This window comes from Mobula hypostoma, chromosome 14, assembly GCF_963921235.1.
Source record: "Mobula hypostoma chromosome 14, sMobHyp1.1, whole genome shotgun sequence".
In the NCBI taxonomy this organism is placed as follows: domain Eukaryota; kingdom Metazoa; phylum Chordata; class Chondrichthyes; order Myliobatiformes; family Myliobatidae; genus Mobula; species Mobula hypostoma.
In genome coordinates, this window is record NC_086110.1 from 70238951 (window position 1) to 70253510 (window position 14560).

Here is a 14560-nt window from a genome sequence, read left to right on the forward strand (position 1 = left end):
AGGGGTAGACCATTTCAAACGGAGTTGAGGAAAAACTTTTTCACACAGAGAGTTGTGCATCTGTGGAATGCTCTGCCTAAGAAGGTAGTGGAGGCCAATTCTCTGGATTCTTTTTTTTTAAAGTAGCTACCCCTCTTTTGTGACTCAATTTATATGATGAATAAAATACATGCTTAAAGCCCATTCTTTTTAATTTTCCATGTTCAGATTGGCTCATATGTGTTTCCTGGAGGAAAGCTATTTGTGCCCTCTCTTTTTTCAATTTAGACATAATCTTATTTCTTTTAATTGGATTCAAAACCCCACTAACATTATAGGAAATTATTTTTACCAATTCAGTTTGCATTTTTCTCTAGTAGAAAAAAAGCACTCTCCTTTTCTAACCAAACAGTAAGCAATCCCTTCTCAACAGTAAACCAAGACATATAACCACACCCTAGACATTTCTGAACGTATAACATTTGAAAATTTTCCCCGACTTCCCACAGTGAGGCCTGATTCTTTCAAGACAGAGTTAGATGGAGCTCTTAAAGATAGCGGAGTCAAGAGATATGGGGAGAAGGCAGAAACAGGGTACTGATTGTGGATGATCAGCCATGATCACAGTGAATGGCGGTGCTGGCTTGAAGGGCCGAATAGCCTTCTCCTGCACCTATTGTCTATTGTCTATTGTTTATATCTCATGGCCTTTTGGCAGTAGGAGCAGTTATACAACCAACTGTGGCAATATAGGTCGATTGGATGCTGAAGATGGTGTATGAAATCTTTCCCTTTATTGGTCAGGTATTGAGTACATGCGTCATCAGGTCATATTGCAGTGGTATACAATTTTAGTTGGGTTATATTTGGATTTGATTAGCAGGATGGAGATACATCTCTACCAAAGGTGTAAGGTGCTCCTTCCCTCCACTAGCCTGCATATCACCCTTGGGCAAAGTGTAGCACCTGCCTAGCTCCTCCGCTCCCCAATCAAGGTCATGTGAAGCCATGGGAGCAGGTGGTGGACGGTCCTATGAGCAGCTGGTGCATATCACAAGTCCTGGTTATGTGACTACTGATGCCAAGTAGGCTGAGAACACCCGTCTTGTAAAGACACTGCCCAGAAGTACCACTTCTGCGGGAAAAAAAATGCCAAGAACAATTATGGTTTTGGGACAGTGATCACTTACATCATATGGTACGGCAGATATTGATGATATTTGGAGTACTGTGTGCAATACTGTGAGGTAGGATGTGGAGTCTTTGAAGATGATGCAGAAGAGGTTCAGCTGGATTTTTTCTGGAATAGAGACCATTAGCTACAATGAAAGACTGAACAAACTTAGTTTGGTTTCTTTGGAATTCTGGAGGCTGAGGGGAGATTTATAAAATTCTGAGAGGCAGAGGTAAAGTAAATGGCCAGAACCTTTTTCTCAAGGAGGTTGCATTTATCACTAATTGTCATGGTCCGGTCTGTGAAGACGGGATTCCAGTTTACGGTCCGGTCCTTATTCCTTATTCCAGGTTTTCTGGTTTTCCCTTTTTCTGTTTGGTGCTCTAATTGAGGCTGCTGATTCACATTTTTGGCTGGCTACATAAATAGCTCCTTGGTTCAGCTTCAGTTGTGGTTGGAAGCAGTGGCAAGAGCCAAGTTGTTGAAGGAAGTTTTTAAAGCAAGAGTGGAAGTGAACTAGAGATGGAGGTTGGTGGCAAAGAGGAATGGAATGGAAAGAGGAAGAAAAGAAAGCAGAGGTATGGGATATCTAACTCTGTGGAGTCAGCAGATGATCAAAACAGGACAGCAAAACAATGGAAAGAAGATGAGATTAAAACAATTATAAAACTAAGTGAAGATGGGGTGTCTTCTGGTGATTGGAACCTGATTTGTTTGATGAAGATGTTCAACAAAATTATAGGTGAGATTAAAAGAACAAATATTTTATGAAATGGATTGCTATTGGTGATTTGTCAGGATAGTGCTCAGCAAGGCAAAGTAATAAGATTAAGTAAAATAGGTGGCAAAGAAGTACAATGCTCCATACCCAACAATAGAAAGTGGACTAGAGGAGTTATTTTGGGGATACCAACAAAAGTTACTATGGATGAGATTAAACAGAACATAAAAGGAGCAAAAAATCTTGAGGCCAAACATTTAAAGTTACAAGAAATGAAAAAGTGTGATAGTTTATTGGTAATGATTAACTTTGATGAAGAGAGATTGCTGACTATTGCTGACTAATGTTTACTTAAGGTATATGTGTTATGTGGTTAGAATATATATATACTGCTGCCTTTAAGATGCTATAAATGTCAGAAACTTGGGCACATTGTGTCAGTCTGTAGAGGAAAACAAAGATGTGGGAGATGCACTGGAGAATATGAATATGGGAAATGTGAAGTGGGAGCTATGATGAAATGCTGCAATTGTAGCGAGGAACACAGTGCAGTTTAATATGTAAAAGTAACTTAAGGAATCAGTAATGCAGAGGCAGTGAAAGAATTTGCTGAAAAAAGGCTGTCAAGCAACCAAAAATAGGGAACTGGTAAATTGTGAGGGCTGTAATATGAAAAATAAGGATACACTATTAATGAGTAGAAAGGATTTGGAATTTTTATGGTGGATGCAATTAATTGTTCAGTGCAAACAAGCAAAAGAACTGAGAAAATTTAAGTTATTTTCAAGTCTGCAGAGAAGTATCTTGGTATTAAAGGGATTAGGTGAGAAGTCAAAAATGCTGACTGGAGGATCCAACAGTTCACAGGCAAGGGAGATAGAATCTTAATGGCAGTATATTTATTGCAAATGGTCAAGAATTTAAGAAATATGTTTCGAACTTAAGGAAAATCAGATTTTATGGTTGAAGCCCAGGGTAAATGTGCAGAACTCCAACAACAAATAGAGGTGCCTGACAAGAACAACTGAGTTGGAAAGAAATTGGAAAATGGAGGAAATTATTACAAGGATACATAAGGAAAAGGAATTTGTCCCGAGTCCAAGTCAATACCCAGGTTCTGGGTCCTTGTCCAGTCTCTGGCTCGGAGTCTGAACCCAAGCCATGAAGAGTCCAAGCCATGTCCAGTCTTGTAGCCACGTCATGTCCTCGCCTAGTTCTGGGGTCTGAGCCCGAGTCAAGACTCAAGGTTCTGGGTCCTCGGCCAGTCTCTGGCTCAGAGTCCAAGCCCAGTCTCCTAATTCCCAGTTCCTAGTCTTAGTCCTGCTTGCCTAGCCAATGTCCTAGCCCAAGTCCGTGTTCATGTCCCAGCTGCTAGTCTGCATCCAGTCACGTCCCTAACTCTAGTCCTGTCCTGTTCCTAGTACTTCAGTGTCTGTGTCTTGCATTTGGGCCCACCACCAATGCCCCCTTTGTGACACTAGTGGCCCTCACCATCCAGGAAAGTCCAAATGTTGGATACCAGAGGACATTTCACCAGTTATTTAGATCATGGGTGATTCAATCTCAGGCCTAACACCATTTCCCCCTCTCTTCCCATGCACAGAGCTCTCTTGCAGTTCAAATCTCAGACCATCTCTTTTCTGATGATATCTGAAGAATCCGTATCTGTAGCCCTCTGTGATGGAGTCATTATTGAATGAAGGAAGATATTCCTCTTTATGTCCACCTTCAATGAGTGAACCCTACATCTGAAAAATATGTTTCTTAACTTATAATTCTACTTGGAGAAACATCCCCTCAGTGCTCATGGAGTTGATATCCCTCAGAGGACTATATGTTCCAATAAGAGTAGGCCTGACCTACTCAACCTCTCTCCTCACATCAACTCCACTCAGCCCATAACTCTGCTTAGTTGGACATCTCTGTCCTGCCTAATGGTTAGAACTTTGGGTTTATGTCCTACTTATGAAGTCACATCATTGAACAAATCATCATAGGAAGTCATTCCTGCCTGTGGCTATCAAACTTTACAACTCCTCCCTTGAAGGGTCAGACACCCTGAGCCAATAAGCTGGTCCTGGACTTGCTTCATAATTTACTGGCATAATTTACATATTCCTATTTAACTATTTATGGTTCTATTACTATTTATTATTTATGGTGCGACTGTAACAAAAACCAATTTCCCCTGGGATCAATAAAGTATGACTATGAAATGGATGTATTTCCTCCTCAAATATTGAGAAAATAACTGAAATGTATTGTTTATGATCTGCCACACTGTGTAAAATTGGACCAAAGCTTTGCCACATTTGTATTCTATTTCCTTTGCAATGATGGCCCTTCCCAATTTAAGGATATTTATTTAAAGATACAGTACGGAACAGGCCCTTCAGACCCAATGAGAGGCACTGCCCAGCAACCCATCTAATTAACACTAGCCTAATCACGGGACCACTTGCAATGACTAATTAACCTCCTAAATGATACGCTTTTGGACTGTGGGAGGAAAGTGGAGACCTTGAAGGAAACCCATGCTTATAGATAGTGCTGGAATTGACCTCTGTATGAATGCCCAACTTATAACAATGTTGCACTAACCGTTTGCTATCGTGTCCAGTTCATCCTTTTTCTAGCCTCATGATTATCTATCATTACAGGATGATTTTAGTGTCTGCTACCTGGAAGACACGTCCAAAATAATTATTCAGAGTCTCTGCCAAATCAGTTTCTTATTATTAATTCCCATGTCTCATTTACCAAGGGATCAATGTTTATTTTAGCTAATTGCTTCCTTTTTAATTACTTGCAGCAGACCACTGTTTAGCTTTTTATTATTTGAACATACAATAGTACAGCACAGTACAGGTCCTTAGGCCCACAATGTTGTGTCGACCCTCAAACCCTGCCTCCCATATAAGCCCCCAACTTAAATTCCTCCATATACCTGTCTAGTAGTCTCTTAAACTTCACTAGTGTATCTGCCTCCACTACTGGCTCAGGCAGTGAATTCCATGCACCAACCACTCTGAGTATTTATATAAAAAAAACCTTGCTCTAATATCCCCCTTGAACTTCCCACCACTTACCTTAAAGCCATGTCCTCTTGTATTGAACAATGGTGCCCTGGAGAAGAGGTGCTGGATATCCACTCCATCTGTTCCTCTTATTATCTTATACACCTCTATCATGTCTCCTCTCATCCTCCTTCTCTCCAAAGAGTAAAGTCCTAGCTCCCTTAATCTCTCATCATAATGCATACTCTCTAAACCAGGCAGCATCCTGGTAAATCTCCTCTGTACCCTTTCAATGCTTCCACATCCTTCCTATAGTGAGGTGACCAGAACTGGACACAGTACTCCAAGTGTGGCCTAACCAGGGTTTTATAGAGCTGCATCATTACCCAGCGACTCTTAAACTCTATCCCTCAACTTATGAAAGCTAACACTCCATAAGCTTTCTTAACTACCCTATCCACCTGTGAGGCAACTTTCAGGGATCTGTGGACATGTACCCCCAGATCCCTCTGCTCTTCCACACTACCAAGTATCCTGCCATTTACTTTGTACTCTGCCTTGGAGTTTGTCCTTCCAAAGTGTACCACCTCACACTTCTCCGGGTTGAACTCCATCTGCCACTTCTCAGCCCGCTTCTATCTTATCAATGTCTCTCTGCAATCTTCGACAATCCTGTACACTATCCACAACACCACCAACATTTGTGTCGTCTGCAAACTTGCCAACCCACCCTTCTACCCCAACATCCAGGTCGTTAATAAAAGTCATGAAAAGTAGAGGTCCCAGAACCAATCCTTGTGGGACACCACTAGTCACAATCCTCCAATCCAAATGTACTCCCTCCACCACGACCCTCTGCTTTCTGCAGGCAAGCCATTTCTGAATCCACCTGGCCAAACTTCCCTGGATTCCATGCCTTCTGACTTTCTGAATAAGCCTACTGTGTGGAACCTTGCAAATGCCTTACTAAAATCCATGTAGATCACATCCACTGCACTACCCTTATCTATATGCCTGGTCACCTGCTCAAAGAACTCTATCAGGCTTGTTAGACACGATCTGCCCTTCACAAAGCCATGCTGACTGTCCCTGATCAGACCATGATCCTCTAAATGCCCATAGATCCTATCTCAGAATCTTTTCCAACAGCTTTCCCACCACAGACGTAAGGCTCACTGGTCTATAATTACTTGGACTATCCCTACTACTTTGTTTGAACAAGGGGACAACATTAGCCTCCCTCCAATCCTCCAGTACAATTCCGGTGGACAACGAGGACATGAAGATCCTAGTCAGAGGCTCAGAAATCTCTTCCCTTGCCTCATGGAGCAGCCTGGGGAATATTCTGACAGGCTCCGGGGACCTATCCGTCCTAATGTATTTTAACAACTCCAACACCTCCTCTTCCTTAATATGAACATGCTCCAGAACATCAACCTCACTCATATTGTCCTCACCGTAATCAAGTTCCCTCTCATTGTTGAATATCGAAGAGAAGTATTCATTGAGGACCTCGCTCACTTCCATAGCCTCCAGGCACATCTTCCCATCTTTATCTTTAATCAGTCCTATCTTCACTCCTGTCATCCTTTTGGTCTTCACATAATTAGATTAGATTATGAGGACACAGTCCTCTTTTATCGTCATTTAGTAATGCATGCATTGAGAAATGATACAATGTTTTTCCAGAATAATATCGCAGAAACACATGACAAACTGACTTAAAAACTGACAAATACAACATAATTATAACATATAGTTACAACAGTGCAAAGCAATACCGTAATTTGATAAGAACAGACCATGGGCATGGTAAAAGTCTCAATGTCTCTCGAAAGGTCCCATCATCTCACGCAGACGATGAACCTCCAGCACCACAAACTTGCTGATGCAGCATCTTGGAAGCATCCGACAACAGTCCGACTCAGAGTCCGCCTGAAAACTCTGAGCCTCTGACCAGCTCTCCGACTCCGAGCACTATCTCTGCCGAGCGCTTTGACCCCGGCCTGGCAATAGGCAAAGCTGAGGATTTGGTGCCTTTGTCTCTGGAAATTCTCTATCGCACAGTAGCAGCAGCAGCGAAGCAGGCATTTCAGAAGTTACTCCAGATGTTCCTCCGTGCTTCTCACGGCTGTCTCCATCAAATCAGGATTATGCACGGCCCCCTAGTTAACACATATCAATATCAAGATATTCCTTGGGGTTTTCCTTTACCCTACTCGCCAAGGCCTTCTCATGCCCCCTTCTTGCTTTTCTCAGCCCCTTCTTAAGCTCCTTTCTTGCTTCCCTATATTCCTCAATAGACCCATCTGATCCTTGCTTCCTAAACCTCATGTATGCTGCCTTCTTCCACCTGACTAGATCCTCCACCTCACGTGTCACCCATGGTTCCTTCACCCTACCATTCTTTATCTTCTTCACTGGGATAAATTTATCCCTAACATCCTGCAAGAGATCCCGAAACATCGACCACATGTCCATAGTACATTTCCCTGCAAAAACATGATCCCAATTCATACCCACAAGTTCTAGCCTTATAGCCTCATAATTTGCCCTTCCGCAATTAAAAATTTTCCTGTCCTCTCTGATTCTATCCTTTTCCATGATAATGTTAAAGGCCAGGGAGTGGTGGTCACTGTCCCCCGGATGCTCACCCATTGAGAGATCGGTGACCTGACCTGATTCGTTAGCATGTTCTCCATCTTCCCTTCTTTCATGATTTTTGGCCATCCTTAGCTGATTTCTACATATTCTCAAATCCACTGCCTGTCCCATGATATTTACAACATAAAACTGTCAAATTAATTCCATCCTTAAACTTCTGAGTTAACCAGGACTGACGCACGCTCATCAGAATTGGGTTTAATATCACTGGCATACGTTGTGAAATTTGTTGTCTTTGTGGCAGCAGTAATTCACAGCTTTTTACTCTAAACAATAGTAGAGTAAAAAGCTGTGAATTACAGTAAGTATATATTTTAAACTATTAAATTAAATAAGTAGTGCAAAAATAGAAATAAAAAGTGTAGTGAGGTAGTGTTCACGGATTCATGACTATTTAGAAATTGGAGGCAGAGGGGAAGAAGCTGTTCCTGAATCGTTGAGTGTGTGCCTCCTTCCTGATGGTAGCAATGAGAAGAGGGTATGTTGTGGGTGATAGGCATCTTTAATCGTGTATGTTGCCTTTTTGTGGCGTTGTCTAATGTCCTGGAGACTATGGAGGCTAGTGTTCCTGAGGGATGTGACTAAGTTCACAACTCCCTGCAGCTTACTTCAGCTCATGAAGCCTTCTTTACTCACTTAAGCTTATCTTTCCTGAGAATTATGAAATATTTCCTTAAATGAATGGCAGTTTGCTATCTTATCTTTTAATCTTTGGCAGGGTGGTTTGATAGCGAAGTAGTTAGTGCGATGTTTTACAGCACCCGCAATCATCAATCGAGCTTCAAGTTTCACTGTTGTCTGTATGGAGTTTGTACATTATCCCCATGATCACGCGTGGTTCTTCCTGTTCCTCCCGCATTCTAAAGATATACAGTTAGGGCTATCAATTTGTGGGCATGCATGATGACACTTGTAGGCTCATTCTTGGACTGTATTGGTCATTGTCGCACAACAATGCATTTCAATGTATGTTTTGATGTACATCTGAAGAATAAAGCTAATCTTTAAAAAAAAATCTTTCTTTGTCTTTAATCTCTTTTAGCCAACTCCATCCTCAGACCATTGTTGAGGTCCTCTGTTGGTTTCTAGCTGTCTACGTTGTTGGTGATGCGCAGGCCAGGGAAATGTGATATGGAGAGCGAGCTGTTGCCCATGTAGCAGGCTTCCCCTCTTCACACTGCTGTGGAACCCAAAGGCACAGAAGAGACTGACACAGTTTGGCACCGGAGTTGCCAGTCAGCATTGAACGCAACATAGGGCTGCCTTAAGGACTCTAGCTTGGGATTTTTCCTCAGGGTTTATTCCCAAAGTTTTCCCAATGAGCTGCCACTCCTGGCTGACAAGTCCCACCTGCTTGGAGCAATTGGATTTGAGGCACCAATAACCCACCTTTCTTCCTTCCCATCAGTAGAAATGGTTCCTCCGGGCTTAGTAGCTAAGCCATATGTGAAGGACAGGACGTGGATTTGGGTGTCAGAGGCTATTTGAGATGTATATTATTGGGAGTATTTAATCGGTAGTGGGATGTTATCCCCACTTCGCCCCCAGTTATAACAACCTTAAGGAACCTCATGCCATTATAATTGTTCTTAAGTTTGGAATATGAACTTTGAATCCGTTTCTCAGCCCCAGATCTGAATTTGAAATTCTGCCATGCTATGATCACACTTTTGGTGGGGTTGCTTTGCTATGAGATCATTAATTAATTTTGTCTCATTACGCAAGACCTGATTTAAGAAACATTGCTCCCTGGTTGGTTTATCAACACATCAAATTAAGAAGCCATCCCAAAGACCCTGTTGTAACTTGTCATTTGCCACTCAGTACTCTCCATTCTATAGAGTCACAGGGTACAGAGCAGACCCTTCAGCCTATCTAATCTGTGCTGAACTGTTATTCAGCTACAGAATTAAGGACTCAATGAGTACTATAACATAGAGGTGGGTGGAAAGCATAGTATACTCAGAAGAAACTCACACGGTCATGGGGAGGAAGTACAAACTCCTTACACACAGCAGCAGAATTAAATCAGGGTCGCTGGTAGTGTAATGGCATTACACTAACTATTACACTACCATGCTGCTCTCCCTTCAAAATATATAAAATCTTGAGGGGTAGAGATAGTGTGGTCTCAGATTTTTAATTTTCTCAGGGTGAAAAGACTAAAGTGAGAGGCCATATGTTTCATGTGCGAGAGGAAAGATTTAAAAGGAGTCCTGAGGAAGAGTCTTGGCCCAAAACGTCGACTGCTTAACCTGCCGAGTTCCTCCAGCATTTTGAGTGCATTGCTTAACATTTAAAAGGGAGGCAACTTTTTTTTTCACAGAGGGTGGTCAGTATATGGAACAAGCTACCAGAGGAAGTATTGGAGGCAGGTACAAATTTCAATTTTAGAACATAGAACAGTACAGGAACAGGTCCAGCAACCCACAATGTTGTGCCAAACCAGCTAAAAAGCAAATCAAAAACAGCCAAGCACTAATCCCTCCTACCTACACAACGTCCATATCCCTCCTTCTTCCTTACATACTGTATATGTCTCTTACAAATGTCTCTTAAAAGGCTTTAGCATATTTGCCTCTATTGCCATACCAGACAGTGCATTCCAGGCATTCACCACTCCCTGAGTAAAAAAAACTTACCCGTCATATCCCCTTTGAACCTACCCCCTCTCACCTTCAATGCATGCTCTCTGGTACTAGACATTTCAACCCAGGGAAACAAATACTCCTTGTCTACTCTATCCATGCTTCCTTCCAATCCAGGCAGCATCCTGGTAAACCTCATCCACACCCTCTCCAAAGTTTCAACATCCTTCCTATAATGGGGCAACCAGAACTGTATGTGGCCTAACCAGAGTTCTATAAAGTTTCAATATAACCTCTTGGACTTTTGAACTCAAAACCTTGACTAATAAAAGCAGGTATTTAAGCAGCCTTCTTAACCACCTTATGGACCTGTGTAGTGACTTTCAAGGAGCTACAAACTTGGATCCCAAGATCTCTCTACTCAGCAACACAGCAAAGGATCTTGCCATAACAGTGTACTGTCTCATTGCGTTGGCCATATAAAGGTGCAACGCCTCACATTTAACTGGGTTAAATTCCATCTGCCATTTTTCTGCCCGTATCTGCAACTGATCTATATCATGCTGTATTCTACTACACTATCCACATCTCCACCAATCTGGGTATCATCTACAAACTTATACCCCCAGCAGGCACCTGGTCAGGCTCATTACCCTACACCAGGTCCAGTACAGCCCCTCCTCTCATTGGACCGTCCACTTATTGATTGAAGAAACCCTCCTGGATACACTTAACAAATTCTGCCCCATCAGAAACCCATTCTACTAAGAAGTTCCCTGTTTATGTTAGAGAAACTGAAATCCCCCATGACAACATCCCTATTATTTTTACACATTTCCTTAATCTGATTACGTATCTGTTCCTGAATGTTCCAGTGGTTACTGGAGGTGGAGGGTGCAGATGGTGGGGTGATGGTGTAGTACAATCCCATCAGTGTGATGCACCCTTCCTAATCCTGAACTCTAACCAACCTCTCCATTATGCCTCTGCTGAGCGCAGCTATGATATTGTCCCTGATTAGTAGTGCAATTCCCCTCCCCTTTTACCTCCTCCTCTAAATTCTTTTAAACTTCAAAAACCACCATGTACATTAATCACCATTCCTGCCACTCTCTCAACCAAGTTGCAGTAATGACTACAACACTGTAGTTCTATGTATCGATCTGTGCTCTAAGTAATCACTTTTACTCATAATACTCCTAGTACGAAAACATACGCACTTCAAACTATCCGACCTTTCGTACCTGTTATTTTGATTTTGTCTACCAATACCCTTCCTGTCATCTACCTTCCAGTCCAATTCTTCCTTTGCTGAGCTGGTGTTCCAGTTCCCAGCCCCCTGCAAAACTAGTTTAAACTTCCCCGAATAGAATTAGCGAACTTCCTGGCTAGAATATTGATTTCCCCTTGCAGATCAGGTGAAACCCGTCCATCTTTCACAGGTCACCCATCCCCCAGAAAAGATTCTAATGATCCAAGAACTTGAAACCCTGTCCCCTGCACCATCTCCTCAGCCACTCATTCATCCGTGCTATCATCTCATTCCTACCTGCACTAGCCTGTGACACAGAGAGTAAACTGAAGATTACTACCTTGCAAGTTCTTCTCTTCAGCTCTTTCTTTATATACTCACTGCAAAGGACCTCTTCCTCTTTTCTTCCTAAGATATTGGTGCCAATATGCACCACAACCTCTGGCTGTTTACTCTCCCCCTTGAGAATATCCAGCAGTCACCCTGATACATCCTGTACCCAGCACCCAGGAGGCAACATGCCATCCAGGAGTCTCTTTTTGAGGCCACAAAATCTCTTTTCTGGTCCCCCTAAATATCAAGCCCCCTGTACCCTAGACTTTACCCTTTCCTGCTGAACTTCTGAGCCAGCCATAGTGTCACCAGCCTGGCTGTTGTTGCCGTGCCCTGCTGGGTTATCCCCCCAGGAGTATAGTTGTTGCTGAGAGGAATGGCCTCAGAGGAACCTTGCACCGATATCCTAATCCACTTACTCCTCCTTGTGGTCGCCCATCTTCTGTCTGAAGCCTGTACGCTGGGTGTGACCACCTCTTCAAAAGACTCCTCTATAATATCTTCAGCCTTCTGAATGATCCTGAGTACATCCAACTCCAGCTCCAACTCGTTGATCCGGTCAATCAGGAGCTGAAGTTGGGCACACTTCCTGCAGATGCGGTCATCAGGGAACCCATCAGGTATTCTGAATTGCCACATCTGACAGGAGGAGATTTCCTGATTCCATATTTAAAAGATATCAGGACGGTTATATACATGGGTTGGAAAGGTTTAGAGCAAGGTATCCCAACTTTTTTGATGCCATTGACAAATACCATTAAGCAAAGTGTCCATTGACCCCAGGTTGGGAACCCCTGGTGTGAGGGGTATTTGGACCAAATGCAGGCAAGTGGGACTCACTTAGGTGGGCACCTTGGTCAGTATGGGCAAGCTGAGTTGCCCATGAGATATTTCTGAGCTGAATAACTTGGCAATCTTGCTAACTGAATCAAAGTTGCAATAAGATTGAAAAGGTTTGGCAGCAAATAGACCAAACACAAGCAAATAGGACTCGATCAGGTAGGCAACATGGTCAGCATGTGCCAGATGGGCTGAACGGCCTGTCTCCGTGACTCCATTACTGATTTTTCAAGCTCTTCTCCTGGTGTAACTTTGTTGAGATGGAATATGGAAAGTGCTATGTCTGCTAGGGTTGAAGTACAGGATCTTGAAATACAAATCACTCATGAATGTGCTACATACATCCTTCTGCAATGTTCATTTGTCAGTGGTGGAATGTTATCAGCATAGGTGAATCTCCAGGAATTGATATCAAGCACGTCCACTGCTTAAGTGACAAAACAAAGCAATGATCTCTTGACAAGTCTTCCTAGTTGGCTTGTCACCAAGGTACACGTACAACTTCAGAGTTTTGCCAGGATACCATTAATCCTGTGCGTTTGTGCTACTGAAGGATTTAAAAAAGTTTCAATAGTTGGCTCTCATCCCAGGCAGTGCTATCGATGATTACTAGATTTACATCTCTAAGTCCAATATCTGGCTTCACTCCATGTTGAAAATCTTCTGATCTTTTCTTCTTAACTCCATGTTAAACTTCCATAGTCTTAACTGGTTAATTAGTGACTGCCAAAAATTGTACAACTTTATGGGAATGTTTATTTATTTATTTAGAGATATAGTACAGAACAGACCTTTCTGATCTTTAAGCCATGCTGTCCAGCAACCCAGCAATTTACCTCTAGCCTAATCATAGGACAGTTTACAATGACTAATTAACCTGCTTGTGCATACATCCTTGGGCTGTGGGAGGGTACCAGAGCACCAAAAGGAAACGCACGCTCACACAGGAAGAAGGTACAAAATTTCTTACAGAGACGGTAACAGTGCCTGAGGGGGTGCATTTTAAACCTTTTGACATCTGAACAGCTTTCGACCAAGCCTTCAATCTGTTTATCTATGCCCAGACACCATACATGGCTCTGGGTGAGATTCTTCATCTTGACTGGCATCCATCAGATTTTCAAACACTCTGATGCACGTTTTAGAGGGAACCACAACATGAGATCCACACATCAGGGTTCTTTGACATACCAACAGTTGGTCTCATCTCAGTGAGCACTCTGGAAACATAGGGTTACCACGAGCTGGCCATCCTTGCATGGTGATTTCATGGACTTTTGACAATGTCAGGTCATTCCTTCTTCCCTTTGTATTTTGGAATTTGTTATTGGCAACTGGTCCACCAATGCAGTGTGGAATACTTATACTTGGTCACAGTATGAAGACTTTTCAGTTGTCAGTAGTGGAAGATGTGACATGCTATCAGCATTGCTGTGTTGTTTGGTACCTTTGACCTCTATAGGGCTCCTAGGAATAGTGCCCAACATTGTAATCTGGTTGCAGTCATCAATGACATTCCCTTCCTGGGATTGAAAATAGACGCTAGGGGCTGGTGACCTGTCAGTAGCGTGAACATTTATCCGTACAGGTAGTGGTGGAAATTGTTTACCCTACTTTATTGTCACCAAACAATTGATTCTAGAGTGTACAATCATCACAGCGATATTTGATTTCGCACTTCGCGCTCCCTGGATTACAAATCGATAGTAAATATTAAAAATTTAAATTATAAATCATAAATAGAAAATAGAAAAGGGAAAGTAAGGTAGTGCAAAAAAAAACCGACAGGCAGGTCCGGATATTTGGAGGGTACGGCCCAGATCCGGGTCAGGATCCGTTCAGCAGTCTTATCACAGTTGGAAAGAAGCTGTTCCCAAATCTGGCCGTATGAGTCTTCAAGCTCCTGAGCCTTCTCCCCGAGGGAAGACGGACAAAAAGTGTGTTGGCTGGGTGGGTCGTGTCCTTGATTATCCTGGCAGCACTGCTCTGACA